Source organism: Protopterus annectens, chromosome 6.part1 (assembly GCF_019279795.1).
Source record: "Protopterus annectens isolate FY-2018-M chromosome 6.part1, PAN1.0, whole genome shotgun sequence".
In the NCBI taxonomy this organism is placed as follows: Eukaryota; Metazoa; Chordata; order Ceratodontiformes; family Protopteridae; genus Protopterus; species Protopterus annectens.
Window position 1 is genome coordinate 367,518,399 of NC_056738.1, and position 14,801 is coordinate 367,533,199.

At 39.5% G+C, this 14,801-nt stretch overlaps 1 protein-coding gene across 3 annotated transcripts in view; it reads right to left on the bottom strand.

Moving 5' to 3' along the window:
• LOC122805563 (solute carrier family 25 member 45-like) overlaps nucleotides 1-14,801 on the bottom strand; it is a 1,930,246-nt gene that overhangs the window by 1,676,647 nt on the left and 238,798 nt on the right. Inside the window, exon 1 of one of the 3 annotated variants that reach the window (XM_044075784.1) lies at nucleotides 4,891-5,039. The exons of the other annotated variants lie outside the window; for them this stretch is intronic. The gene's annotated coding sequence lies outside the window, so the exon portion shown is untranslated. Of the gene's footprint in view, nucleotides 1-4,890; nucleotides 5,040-14,801 lie in introns of those variants that run through there. 3 annotated transcript variants of the gene reach the window in all.

Here is a 14,801-nt window from a genome sequence, read left to right on the forward strand (position 1 = left end):
TGATGAAACATCACAGGTGAAGGCATGAAATGTTATTAGCCCTTCTAACTCATCTTTGAATGTAGCTGTTTGTACTATGTAGAGTTAAATTAATAATACATTAGGATTTGTGTCAGCTTGCATTTTTTGAAGCAGAGGTGTGTATGTGTGCCTGCATGAGAGAGATTCACTACTGCAATGGTAGTAAAGAGGTCTACATACCTCTCGACCTTTTAGCTAAAGAAATATGCATAAATAAAATAAAGGGAGAACAATGTCTCAAAAATAAGAACAGATTTTAATTATTTTTCTTATAAAAGTAGCTTAAATAACAGGATTTATGTTAGAATGAATTTTCTAAATGAAATGAAAATCTGAAACTCAAATTTATATCATCATTTAGAGACATCAATCTCTAATAAATGGCAACAAACCAAATGTTTTTAGGGTTGCCGCCTTTCTGTGTGGCAAAAACCGGATCAAAGTCACGCCCCCTTGTATTTCCTAGTACCTGTCAGCTGTACAGATTTTCTCAGAATGTCCAGATTTTTGCCTCATATTTTTGGTCCATCTTCCATAAAATTGTGGTTTTCTGGCAAATTAGTGACAAATCATTAAATACTGAAGTTATAAAATAATGACATACATTTGAGTTTCAGACTTTCTACCCTTCAGAAGATTCATGCTAATACAAAATCTGTTATTCTATCAATCTTCTAAGTTTGTAAAAGCAATATTTAAAAATTGTCCGTATTTTGGGGCTTTGTCCCACTTTTATTTATGGTTTTGTCCAGATTTCGTGCTCTAAGAGGTTGAGAGGTATGTAAACCCTACCTCTGTCCACCTATTTCTCAACCCACCTGACCCACTCACCCATCCATTTTATGATGTAAATGAGTATGTACTATCAGAGTGGAACAACTTTGACTTTTTTCTCTCACTTTAACTGGTCCCAGTTTTAAACGCATTACTTTAGCAATGTGTTTTAATTGAAAAGCTATTCCATGGTTGCTTTTTACAAACTATGGCATTCTGTTTGTGCAGATAAACAGAATACTGGAGTTTGTACACTGCTTTCCAGACTACCGGATCAACATTCTGATTTCCGGGTAGTCAGAAAAAATGCCAGATAGGTGGCAACGCTAAATATTTTAGGAGAAGGAACCAGAAAAATTAAGTAAATACCTGGACATTTTTAAAGTGTTATATTTTGGATGTAAAATGCTTCCTCCAATACCATTAACATATACTGCAGCAAGTTTGAAACATTAGGTGGAGGAACTATTTTACATCAAAAATATATAAAAAAAAATATAGTACTTAAAAAAAAAGTAAAACACAACAATTTTACAGAACGTCCATTCTCTAAGTGTAATAATACCTGACAGGGTGTGTGTTAATCGCCCCTCCAGGGTTGTAGAGGTTCTCTGCCCTACATCTCTGGAAGGGCGTTAATTAAGCAATAACCCACGCCTGGGTGTGGGTAATGCTGGATTTACCCATGGTTGGCATGGTTTGGTCACGAGGGCGAAGCCCGAGGGGCCAAACAAAAACAACCGTGGGTAAATCCAGCATTACCCACACCCAGAAGTGGGTTATTGCTATTATACAATGACATTATTTAAGAAAAGAAAATGCCTTTCCGCAGCTGTCCGGTATTCAGTGGCAGTTCTGATGTACTGCGCACGCTTATGCAGTACATCAGAGCTGTGGGTCAAAGCAATGGAGAAAGCAAGATCTCCATTGCTTTTTAGAAAGTGTCTTGCTGTGTTAAAGGAGTTTAACATAGCAAGACAGCTTTAAAAAAGCAATGGACCGTTCCTTTTTTTAAAGCTGTCTCGCTATGTTAAACTCCTTTAAAGTAGCGAGACACTTTCTAAAAAGCAACGGAGATCTTGCTTTTTCCGTTGCTTTAGAAAGTGTCTCGCTATGTTAAAGGAGCTTAACATAGCGAGACAGCTTTAAAAAAAGCAACAGAGATCTTCCTTTCTCCATTGCTTTTTTTAAAGCTGTCTCGTTATGTTAAACTCCTTTAACATAGCAAGACACTTTCTAAAAAGCAGCGGAGATCTTGCTTTCTCCGTTGCTGTAAGAAAAAAAAAGACTTATACTAATGGAAAAAGTCAGGAGACCGGACCTTTTTCCATTATTATAAGTCTGATTTACAATGTGCACGCTGACCAATCAGCGTGCATGTTTTGGAATATTAATGGGGGGGGGTCGTTGTATAATTACACATTAACACACATCCTGTCAGGCATTATGGCTTACATATACAAACTCCAGAATTGCAAAACAGTGGGGAAGGGAAAATCCTACTCCCTACTATACAGCGATCCCACAATACAAATGTTGGCATCCTTAGGTCAACTGACAGTTCAACAAAACACTCCTCCAAACTAAACATTCTACATATTGAACATACAATGAAACACACTGAACCCAAAATCCTATTTGAATAGAAAAATGTAGTCCTAAGTAAAAAACAATGCAGATACTGCTAAACCATTTATGCTAAATTACGTAGACAAGTTGTTAATAGGTAGGATCAACCTAATGACTGAATATAAAATTTTAGGCCAGAACTATTCAGATTTTTTTAAATTCAGCAATACTACCCAAAATGACCTCAGCATACTTAAAACCATCTTTACATCTATCACTTCACATTACTCAGACCGTCTCCATTTTTGTCTTTTACACAGCAGCAGGGTTTGTGAAGAGCTTCCTGTGTTAAAGTTTGGTTTGATTACATGCCTTGTCATCTTTAAACTAAACTTGTGCATTTTAAACAATAGCACATCAGTGAGCAACCCGTGGTGGTGGTGATGCGGTAGCATTGTTGCCTCACAGTAAGACGCTGTCCGGTTCGATTCTCAGCTAGAGCGTCTTCTGCGTGGAGACATGCTTGAATGGGCGTACCTTCGTTGAAGATTGTGCATCAAGGCTGGTAACTCGGCACGTAAATGTCAACTACCAATCATTAGCAGACCGGAGTTCCGCTGTGGCGACCCCGAACCGGGAAAAACCGAAAGACACAACAACAAGCACATCAGTGAGCAGCTCACTGGCCTAGGGTCAGACCAGGTCAGCTATAGACAGTAGTGACTTAGGTTTGAGTAGTGGTCTGACAACAGTTTGGCTATTGGAACAGTGTAGAACTTCCTGCTCACTGATGACCCCTGTGAATGCTTGGGAATTATGGCATGACTGAAGGATACAACAAGGCATGTGATTGGCTATGTTCTCTGTAGCATTCAGAAACATAATTTTGTAGCTCTCACATAATGGTTCCCACTGATCAGGACGTAGGTGAGAATATTTTTATGGCTACAGCATGAAAAGATCACGTCTGCACTGCCTTAATACTCATCCATGATAAAGAATGGGGAACAGTTGCAAAAAGATCTATGTAACACTATTGAAGGGAAATTTAATCAGAGGAGAAACACTGAAGCAACAAATCACTGAGCACCCTGAAGCTCTGAAAAAAAAATAGATGCAGAGCTCACAGAAACCATATTACAATCTAAATCAGCTCAGCTTTGTCAAAGAGGTAATACCAGAAGAATATTTAGCATGGGGGGGGGGGGGTATGGCCATCCCTAGCATCTATATCATGTAATTATTCTAAAACTAAAGTCACACAGCCTTCTAGAAAGGAGAAAAATTATTTATAATTGAAACCATCTGTCCCTTCCTAAAGGTATGCAACCATAGCAGCCAGATAATTAAACTGTTACTTTGCTGAGAACAGAAAACTCCCCCCAAAACAAAACAATGTCAGAAAGCATCTTCCGTTCAGAAAGTATTGGTGCATCTAAAGAGTATTGTGCACAATAACTGCATATACATACAGATAAGAATCTGACAAAAGCAGATGTGTCCATGCTCTATACTTTCATTTAAATGTTTACTTTTCACTGAATCAGAAGTGATGGTGTATACTAGAGGTGGATTATGCAGTCACAGCAGAGCCAATGGCTTTCATGAGAGGAGGAAAAAGTAAAAAAAAAACACACACAAGATAAGAATTCAGTGCCTTTTAGCAGATGCACATATTACTTACTATAATATTTAGTTTGATGAAGTAACTAAGTGAAATGGTTAAGAAAAAAACAAATTGTTAGGAGGGGGTATCATTTAATATTAAAAGGAAAACCCACTGCAGACTGACAAAAACATGTGTTCCCAGCACATTCCTGAATTCCCTCCCCACTGACGTGGTGAACTGCATTCCCCCAAAAAAAATACTGATTGCATTTCTTTTGGATTGACCCTGTGGTTTTGCATAAATGTTAGCTTAATATTTTGAAAGCTGAAACTGTTAGTGATGTTTTCTGTTAGTTCTTAAAATCAAAGTCATTACACTGCTAGAAAATTTACTTAAAATGCCAACTTCTTGCACCCCTCATGTAGACACACTGCCCATACGTACAGCATTGCATGTGATAGCCAACACGTACAACAGATTTGGCATAAGCCTAATGAAGAATGTGAAACAAAAAAATCTCATTTACCTGAATTAAGAAAGCCATCCCTACAAAAATTAAGAAAAAAGTACAGGAGCTATTCTTCTGTAAGGAAAGTACAGGAATTCAGCTCCTGTGAACTTCTGCTCACTTTCTTTACTGCATACGTAATTTAAGAAGCAGCTAGAAATCGTCTGTTTCCAAATGTTCTGAAATTCTATTTGTAGTCTCTAAGGTTTAATTTACAGACTGCATTTAGGAAATGCACAAAACCCATGAGCTTTTACTTGCAAAACATCACGAAAATATCATGCAAAATTAAGTTCTTCTGTAGCTTTGCTAAAGTGAAATAAGCATTGACTTATTTACCTTGTACTGCTGCACAATTAACATTTTTTTCTTTAAATAATCCTACAAAACATAGAAACTGTTCATTTACCTCTGCAATTCAAGAATTTGATTGGCAAAACAGATAATCAAGTATGTATGTTGTTGCTTGTCTTTCTTGAACTGGGTCCTGCTACTTAAAGCTAAAAAGACAATAAATACATTACACCTCTAGCTCTTTTCTCTACCCTTTAGGTCATCATCCTTTTTGCAGTCCCCTCCTCCTCCTTTAAAGCTAGCCACAAGAAGGAACAACAACAGTTAACTATTTGCGTTCCAATTATGAATTTTGCTGTAGCTATTTCTACATATTTTACAAAATGCTAGGTAAGCGGTGTCTGAACAAAAGGACACATGCCTCAGTGAGATCTTGTCATTCAAGGGAGCTGGGAGCTGGATTGTTTTGTGAATTCAGTATGTTTATATTCTGCATATTTGTGATTATTTGGCTGTATTTATCAGCATAATTCTAACAAGTAACACAACTCTAATCGAGAAGCTAAAATACTTGTTAAATCTTTTTTTTTTTGTATTCCCGAACATTGATGATCTTACTCTCCACAAGACCAGAACTTGAACACCAGACTTCAGTTATTTCCCAAGTGAGTTTACACTAAGGTCAGTCATCAATGTGAAGTTATAGGAGTGAAATTTGTCAGTAGGACTTTACTGAATAGACATTGAGCATATTTATATTCTCTGATGGTTGACATGTATAAATACACATGCTCACTCCTACACACATGCACATGCTCTCACAGAAACATGCACAAATGCATGTGCATACAACACAAATACACACGTGTGAACACCCCACACACACACACTTCAGAATGGTGATTTCTTTATCTAACATGTCTTGTAGTCTGCTGCTATGAGCGCTCCGTTATGTTGCAGTTACAAATAAATCATAAACAAACAAACAAAAATAAGGAAAGGTGCCCCATGCCCTAACTCAAAGAGCAGCAAATTAATTTCAAAATTTCAGTATCTTAGGAAGCAGCCTACATGGATCTTTTGCATTGCTTCACAAAGTCAGGTCATTTTTCATATATTTTCTTTCCAATGTTACTGCTCATGTTTGTTGACAAAGGAAACTTATTAAGCACAGGTGCTTATTTCAGGCACTACCTAGGTGTAATTAAGGGACTTTCTCCAAACCACATTATGTAGGTGGAAAAGTCAAACTTAGCTGTATAGAATAAATCTCGTTCAGAGATCACTGTATTTATCCCTGGGCTAGGGTGTTAGCTTTACTACAGACATACCAGGAGTTATGTGATTTTCTTTCTTTGACTGTATTACTGCTTTCTCTACTTGGTGATAAAAGAAATAAGTAGGAGCAAGATGCCCAAGACTACAGAGTATGCACATGACTCTGGTGGGATTTGAAAACATGTCCTATATGCTTCCATTTTTCTTAATTTGCCTTGCCATGTAGATCATGCTGCTTAGACTCAAACAAGAAATATTAATGTGCACCCAATAAGCCCAAATTAAGCTAGCGCGACCCATTTCCAACCCATGTAGCACTACATGCCCAAATGGTTTCTAGAAATTATAAACTCAAATGCTATGCAACAACTAGTCACCACTCCCACAAGAGGGGACAACATACTAGAGCTGATCATTACCAACATGGGGACTCTATGCTCCACACCAGAAGTATATCCCTCATTGGTAAGATCAGACCATAAATTAATTTCACTGGATGTCCACATCCCGACCCCACCCCCAGCCCAGAAAACCACAGTGAAAAACTTCTCAAAAGCGAACTTCTCACTTCTCAAAACCGAAGTGGAATCCTTCAAGGCCCCAGGGCTAGTGGAAACTACGGCCCAAACTGCAGAATCCTATATAAACGCATTCTACGGACATCTCCAGGAATGCATGGACCATGCTATCCTAAACAAAACTAAGACCCAACCATGCAAAGGCAGGCGTCCAGTCTGGTGGACCCCTGCCATAAATAAACTGTACAACAGAAGGAGGAAGCTACTTCATGATAGAGCAAAATCCCTAATAGGGAAGGCATCTCTGATCAGTACTAGCAAAACATTACGATCCCTCATAAAATCCTCCAAGGCCAGCTTCGAGAGAAAAATTGCACAGGACACCAAAGACAATCAAAAGGCTTTTTTCAGTTATGTTAGAAACCTGGGATGCAACTCCCAGACTTGTTCTGAATTGATTCTAAACGACAAAAAATACACTGAACCCAGAGACATCGCCAATATCCTGGCAGACAGGTTCAGTGCAAACTTCTCCACCCCCTCCCCCCCAAAAGAGCAAGTATCTATCCCAGCAGAGGGCTGCCTCCCAAACATCTCTGATGCTCAGGTGAAGGCTGCCCTCTCCAAAGCAAAAAACACTGCTTCCATGGGACCAGATGGCGTCCCAGGTTGCGTCCTACATGAACTCCAAGAGGAACTAATCCCTCAAATAAAACAGCTATACAGTCTCAGCCTCACTACAGGATATGTGACCACAGAATGGCGTACAGCAACAGTGGTCCCACTCCACAAAGGTGGAGCCTCTACAGACCCTGGAAACTATCACCCCATAAGCCTGACTAGCTTAGTCTGCAAGGCTATGGAGAGGATCATCGTGGAGCTCATAAACAAAGACATTGGGGACCTACAGACACTAGATCCTACCCAGTTCGGCTTTGTCAAGGGCAGATCCTGCCTTTTGAACCTGGTTGACTTCTTCGAAACAGTCACCAAAGCCATAGATGAAGGGAAGGTAGTCCACACAGCCTATCTGGACCTTGCAAAGGCATTTGACAAAATACCCCACTCGGGCATCATAGATAAGCTATCCAGCTTAAATATAAACCCCTATGTCACAAGATGGGTCGCAAACTGGCTCAAAGACAGAACCCACAGAGTGAGAGTTGCTGGAGCCATGTCTGACTCGAAACCGGTCACAAGTGGCGTCCCACAGGGTTCTGTCCTGGGACCACTCTTGTTCGGTATATACTTTTCCGAGGTACAGGCAAACGTGGGAGGACTATGGCTCACCAAGTTTGCAGACGACTGCAAACTGGGCACCATAATCAACTCTCCAGCTGACACAAACATCCTTCAAAAAGGTCTCACAGAGACAGATAACTGGTGCCAGCACCATGGTTTAAAGCTAAATGCCAAAAAATGTATAGTCATATCCTTTGGCAAAAACAATGTGCCCACAAATTACCACATAGGCGGAAACCCATTAAGTACAGAGAAAGTTATTAGGGACCTGGGGACCCAAGTTGATAGCAATCTCTCCTTTGAAAACCACATTGCCAAAGTGGTTAGAAAGACCTTCTACATAGCCCACCTCATCACGAAGGGTTTCACATCTAGATCAAGAGAGGTAATCGTGCCCCTTTATTCATCCCTCATCAGGCCCATCATAGAATACAATGCCCCTTTTGGGATGTACCTTACCCGACACCTGCAGCAATTAGAAAGACCCCAAAAGTATCTCACCAAGAGGATCGAGGATCTCAAACAGATGCCATATGCTGCTCGGTTAAAAAAACTCCAGCTCTACTCAGTTGCATACCGCCTACTTCGAGGCGATCTATGCCTGACATACAAAGCTATGTCAAATCCAGATTTAATGGACATGCTCCACCTCAGTAAATCTAAATCGCTTAGAGCCACACGCTCGAGGGACTTGAACCTCAGCACAGAAATAAATAGAACTTGCTGGAGGGACAGGTTCATAACCCAGAGGCTCCCTTCGCTCTGGAATAGAATTCCAGTTCATGTGAGGCAGAGCACCTCACTGAATCTCTTCAAGAAGAATCTCGATAGGTGGATGGGGGATCGTAGGTTTGTCCCAGGGATTACTCCCGTGTCACTATTGGACAGAGGCACAGTAAACTAAACCTTAAAAAGGGCACAGTATACTCAATTCAAGGGGTGGCGTAAGCCATACAGAATCGGGCTAGGCTTATAATTGCCCCAGGGCAGATAGCCTAGTATGAACCTATGAACCTAAATGTACCTGAATGTATTTACTTCTATCTGTGCATATTGCGCACCCTTTTGACCCTATGTTGTTGTTTGTCAGTCACATTTTATGCTGGCAGGCTGTAGTGTGTGCCTGACATTCATCCTCATTTTTTTCGTGCAAGCCCCATCCTTCACCACCACTACCAGTTATTTAACCACCACCTTCACGTTGTACATCCTTATCAAATTTTTCATTTGGGAGACACTCCTATCCAGCATATTTTCCTTGTTCCTTCTTATTGTGGTATCTTGAATACTTCAGGTAAATGCTTCAGCATGATGGAAAGATGAACGCATGTGTTTTTTGGCCTGAGTTATTTATTGTTTTATTTTATTTTCTCCTTGCCATCAAATTTTAGATCTTTTCATTTGCTCTGGTATATTTTAAGCTGTTGTCACTCTCTGCATTGTTTCCAGTCCTGTGTACTTTGCCTAAATATATGGAAGCATTTCTTGCCACTTTCTTTTTTGCTTTTGTTTATATCTTGAAATAAATAGACAAAAAGAATGATGTATTTATTTATTTATTTCCATTTGTTTACTGGGAAGGTCTGACTGGGCAAACAAACCCCTTTTCAGTGGAGGTCCGGGGAGAAAAGCTCCACAAAAAATAATAACAATAGTAACACTAGTATATATACAACATACAGAATACACACGTAACATTTATCAGCATGCTCTATTAATTTTCACTTAGTAAGCACAGTCTTGGAATTGAAAAGGCTTACTGTATATATTTCCTTTCCATTTCTGTGGCCCCTTCCTACATGTGACAATCCTGGTATCCTTCTTGAGACTCTGTAGCGATCATAGCCCCATCCCCAGTAATTACCTGGCTTTTTCTCCTGGAATGGGATCCTGTTTTGCAGAGGAAACATTGTGTAACAATGGGAAGGGAAAATGGAATAAAGGTAGGGATGTCCTGGTGTGACAGAGTCACATGTCACTTTCACATAGTACATGCAATAATAGCAATGCAGTGTGTGCACCCTCCTGTGTAAACAATCTACCTGCATTAATCTGATATTTGATTGCCTGGCTTAAAGACATGGCCTCCCAAAAGGGTAAATATTCTGACAGGAAAACCCTACATATTCCACTTCAGAGAAGAGTTTGTCAACACTGGTACTCTAAGACCCAGTTTGCTAAGTAAACAGGGATTATTCACCTGGGTCACAGATGTGAGATCTCATTCTGTGCCAGTGGTATTCATATTCACAGTACTGGCTACATTAAAATGTCTAACCAGGTATGGAATTGGTTTGGTTACTGTAGTGTACCTTTAAGAAAACGTGAGGTAATGTACATGAGTTAAGTGACTGGAATGGTCTTGGCACTTGTGAGCAAGCTATAAAGAAGCAACATGTCTGTCTCCTGTTTTATATACTGTAAGACCTTTTGCCTATGTTTGTGTTCTGCCCTAGCCGTAATGTCTCTTTTGGGCAATGTCAGAACTTTAATCTGGAAGACCAAACATAATAACAGAATGGAAATTATAATAGCAAAATTAGTCATCTATTTCATTGTCTGTCACTGAGACACCATCTTTATAACTGCAATACAATTTTCTGACTTTTTCACTTACCACATGAATGTCCTTTGCCTTATTGTTCATATTACTCTCAGTAGTAGCTCACTCTGCATGTAATTTTTTCTTCTCTTTCACAAAAAGCCAAGCTTAATAAACTTGCTTCAGTCTGATAACTAGACTCAGAGGATCATAGGAGTTTATTAAGCTAGCTTCCTTAGAACCTTTTTAAGTCTACCATTCATGGCCCAATTTTTACAAATTATGAATGCATACTGGCTAGAATGGCTTTGGTATATGCTTGTGCCTTCAGGCATCTACAAACTGCCCCTGTCCTTTATCACCACAGACAACAAGACGGGGTAAATTTGTAATTTCCCAGTTGGTCCAAATTATGTTTGAATAGATTTAGGGAAGAGCTCCGCTTCACTTGAATGGGGAATCTGTTCCAGATAAGAGGTAATCTGGTGACACATACCTGTCCTTTCAACATGTTTTGTTTATGTCATTGATGAATTTAAATCCTTTGATCAAGTAATTCTAGTGCTGTTTGTTTTGCAAATGTGTAGCAGATCCATCAGCACTGGATCAGAGAATGCCTTGTAGGTTAGGCATAGATCACCTCTCAGTTTGTAGGAGAACTGAGTATAGGGACAGGACTTTGAGGTGGTCTGCATAGAACATATTATTTACATCCTGGATTCTTTTAGTGAAGAATGTCTGTGGTCACTTCAGTTGTTGCAAAAGCCTGGTCAGGTACATGCTGAAGGGGGCACTGTAATCATTTACTGGTCTAATGAGGGCTGAGTATAGTGGGACTATTATCTCTTTAGATCTGGATGCCATGCTCCTATTTGTAAGATGCACCACATATAAGGATTTTCTCACTGTCATAGACACATGGGGATCAAATTTCAGGTTACTGTCAGTCTGAGTTCCCAAGTCCTTTACCACTGAGTCCTACCTTTAGGGGAGTGTTACCAATGCTGTATTTTACAGGGGTGGTCATCTTCCCAAAGGGTATAATTATGCATTCTTTTGCATTGTGTTTTAGGCCATGGTTCTGACATTGGTTATTTGTGTGTGTCAGACCCTCTTGGAGGATATCTATATCTTTGGGGATTCAATGATTGCACCCAGATTACTTCAAGATGCAGCAAATAAGTATTTCTCTTGTGCTATTTGCATTTAAGTCAAACATTAATTTCTGGCAAATTTATTTTTTGATGTTTTGCTCAATATGTTGATGGTTCAACCTCCAGCTTCTCTTAAACCACAGAGAAACCTGTCAGAAAATTGGATGCCTTGGATCTAAAAGATGTGAGTTGTACTTCACTGCAAGCCGTCTTATTGTCAAACCAAAGACCAGTATGGTATGTTTCTTAATACTGCAGATGAAGATAGCACAAAGGTTCAGTACTTTTGCTCTAAATGCTGAGAAGAGCAAGCTGGCTCATCTGATAAATGAATTCCAGGCATATTGTAAGTAAAAGCAAAATGAAAACTCCAGCAAAGCTAAAACTTCCAATAAGTGACCTCCCAAACCTCTTGTGTCAGAGGCACATGGGATATATACAAATAATCCTTATGAACATCAGGTGTCTCAGCTAATTGGCAATTCTGAATGCCCATGACTTGTTTCATCGTTTTAATGGCCAATTTCAGGCCAATAAAGCCAAACCCCAGTAGCTGTGGATATGCATATTTCATGCTTGCTATGACCTCATCTGCACAGCACAAGCAGAGTATTTGATTAAGCGTTAGAAATACAGGGCTGTTATACCCAGCTGATGTCCATTCTCATTAGGGTCACTGCAAAAATATCCCAAACAAAAAACTAAAACAACGAGTGAGAAGGTCACTGAAAAACCAATCAGTAAAAACAAAGTGAAAACTCCAGCAAAGCTAGAACTTCCAATAAGTGACCTCCCAAACCTCTTGTGTCAGAGGCACAAAAATATCCCAAACAACAAACTAACTCTGACACAGAGGTTTGGGAGGTCACTTATTGGAAGTTCTAGCTTTGCTGGAGTTTTCATTTTGTTTCCTGATTGGTTTTTCAGTGACCTTCTCACTCATTGTTTTAGTTTGTTGTTTGAGATATTTTTGCAGTGACCATAATGAAAATGGACATCAGTTGGGTATAACAGCCCTTTGTTTCTAATGCTTAGTCAAACACTCTGCTTGTGCTGTGCTGATGAGGTCATAGCAAGGCCGAAATATGCTTCTCCACAGCTTATGGGGTTTGGCTTTATTGGCCTGAAATTGTCCATTAAAATGATGAAACAAGTCATGGGCATTCAGAATTGCCAATTAGCTGAAACACCTAATGCTCATAAGGATCATTTGCATATATCCCATGTGCCTCTGACACAAGAGGTTTGGGAGGTCACTTATTGGAAGTTCTAGCTTTGCTGGAGTTTTTATTTTGCTTCAGTGACCTTCTCACTCATTGTTTTAGTTTGTTGTTTGGGATATTTATGCGGTGACCCTAATGATAATGGACATCAGCTGGGTGTAACAGCCTTGTGTTTCTAATGCTTAGTCAAATGCTTTGCTTGTACTGTGCCTATGAGATCGTAATAAGGCAAAAAATTTGCAACTCCACGGCTAGTTGGGTTTGTTTTTATTGGCCTGAAATTATCCATTAAAATGACAAAACAAGTCTTGGGCATTCAGATTTCCAATTGGCTGAAGCACCTGATGTTCATAAGGATCATTTTCATATATCCCATGTGCCTCTGATACAAGAAGCTTGAGAGGTCACTTATTGGAAATTCTAGCTTTGTTGGAGTTTTCATTTTGTTTTTACTGATTGTGACCTTCTCACTCATTGTTTTAGGCATATTATAAGTCAAAGAAAGAGCTTTCCTGTGTGAGAGATCTATTTTCTATGTGAAACCAAGTAGAGCAAGAAATTATTGACACATACCTGACTACATTGAGGTACAAAGTGCACAATTATGAATTTCAGCTGCTTTGTGATTCAGAACCATGTGTATCATAAGAAGCAACTATATACATGCCAGGCTTCTAAGACACTCAGACCTGACATTAACGAAAGCCATAGGTATGTGTTCTGCAAATATAAACTATCAAATGTTTAATTAAAATCTCTGACAGCATGGAATTCTGCAAGACTGATACAAAACCTGTGAATAAGGATAAAACAAAACCCTGAAACTATACAAATAATAAAAATAAAAATCAAAGGGAAAACACTGGTATCTCAACATGTACCCCACCAAGAGGATCACTGGCCTCAAACAGATGCCCTATGCAGCTCGACTGAAGAAACTCCAACTGTACTCTGTTGCATACCGCCTACTCAGAGGTGATCTCTGCCTGACATACAAGGCCATGTCCAACCCAGAATTGATGGACATGCTCCACCTAAAGAAAACCTTATCCCCTCGAGCCACATGCTCTAGGGATCTAAACCTCACCACAACAATAAATAGGATGTGCTGGAGGGATAGATTCCTGTCCCAGAGACTTCACATGCTTTGGAACAAGATCCCAATCTACATTAGGCAGAGCTCCTCACTAACACTCTTCAAAAGAAACCTTGACGAGTGGATGGGAAACAGAAAGTTTACCTTGGGGATCACTTCAGTGGCTTTGCTGGACAGAGGCACAGGGAACTAATCTGGGGGGGGGAGGGCGGCAAAAGCCAACACATTTGGGCTAGGCTTATAAATGCCTTCAGGCAGATAGCCTAGTTACCTACCTGTGAACCTATAAGATGGTACCAAGTTACAAACAAGCAGCAAAAAGCCATGCTTAGTGCACATGATATTGCTGTAGTCATGTAAAAAGGTATTATAAAAGAAAAAAAATAATCGTTTGCAGGATGTGTGGGGCAGGAAGCCATTATGCACAATTGTATTTTAAAAGAAAAAAAATCACAAAAGCGGAATATTTATGCTCTGGAGACTAAAAACAATGTGAAGATAGAAAAGTGTATCTGTATTGTGGAGATGTTCTGTGAATGCTGTAGAACAGGACCATAACTGGGGCATCTGACAAACCCGGGCATTTCTTCAAACTAGCTGCCCCACATCTGAAAGTTGCAGAGAAAAACAAAACAAAGATATTCTTACTACTGAAGACAAAAAATGCTCTTAAGCTGTAGCGAGCTGCTTGCTGCAGCATAAAATGCAACTTAATACTGCAATTGCAAATGTAGTATATTCATTTATGAAATTGCAATTTCCTAGCAGCTACTAAATTAATGCTGGCACTGCATTTGCACACTGTTAGCACCTGCTTATCAAGGCCCTTAACTTTTTGTGCCTGGGCAGCTGTCCCCCAAGTTATCACCTGTGCAAGGAAAAAGCTTGAATCAAAGGGGAAGCCAGAAAATTAAAATAAAAAAATATTGGTCTGAAAATCTTCATACAAATAACAAATCTGTTATGTTTAAGC